The sequence below is a fragment of the Apium graveolens genome, chromosome 8 (genome assembly GCF_009905375.1).
Source record: "Apium graveolens cultivar Ventura chromosome 8, ASM990537v1, whole genome shotgun sequence".
In the NCBI taxonomy this organism is placed as follows: Eukaryota; Viridiplantae; Streptophyta; class Magnoliopsida; order Apiales; family Apiaceae; genus Apium; species Apium graveolens.
Window position 1 is genome coordinate 235116918 of NC_133654.1, and position 858 is coordinate 235117775.

Below are 858 nucleotides of genomic sequence, written 5' to 3' on the forward strand. Positions count from 1 at the left end.
GAACGGAGATCCTTAGCAGCTGCTCCTCAAGTATGAAGCACTCCACTGGTATCCACCAAGAAAACGATGTAATGAAGGAGGAGGAGATGGAGAGAATTAGGGTTTTGTAAATCTTTTTGGTTGAGGCAAAATTAGGGTCTATAATAGTATATTTATAGGCAAAATTTTCAGCTGAAAATTTTTCCATAAAATATTATTATTATTAACCCTTTATTATTCTCATTAATAATTAAAACACCTTTTTATTATTAATCCTTTTTCTAAAAACTTTAGAAATAATTCTCTCTCTTGATTTAATATCCGAAAATTAAATTCTTAATTAATAATATTAAGAACCTTTTCTTAATTAATTTATAATCAATTAAATCTCATTTAATCAATTATTAAATTTGCCAATTAATTATTTATTTCATAAATAAATAATTATCAGCCATTATTAATTAATTTTTCCATCATTAAATCATTCTCTTTTATGGTGTGACCCTGTAGGTTCAATATTAAGCCGGTAGTAGAAATAAATAATAATAAAATTATTTTATCATTATTTATATAAATTCTCTAATTCATTAAATATGATTAATTAATTAATCATATTTATTCTACATCGTGAGGGATACTTCTCAGCATATCGCGACTATCCGGATAATACGAATTCACTGCTTAGAATACCAAGAACCTATTCAGTGAGTAGTTACCGTACAATTAATTCCTTCTACCCTGCAATGTCACGATTAAATACAAGGCATGGAACTTGTGTCAAACCTATCTTATTTAATCACTTGATTTCCCATTCACTATGTTTAGTTCTATTTAATGTAAATTAGAAACATATTTCTAATTTCATTCACTCTGGCCAGA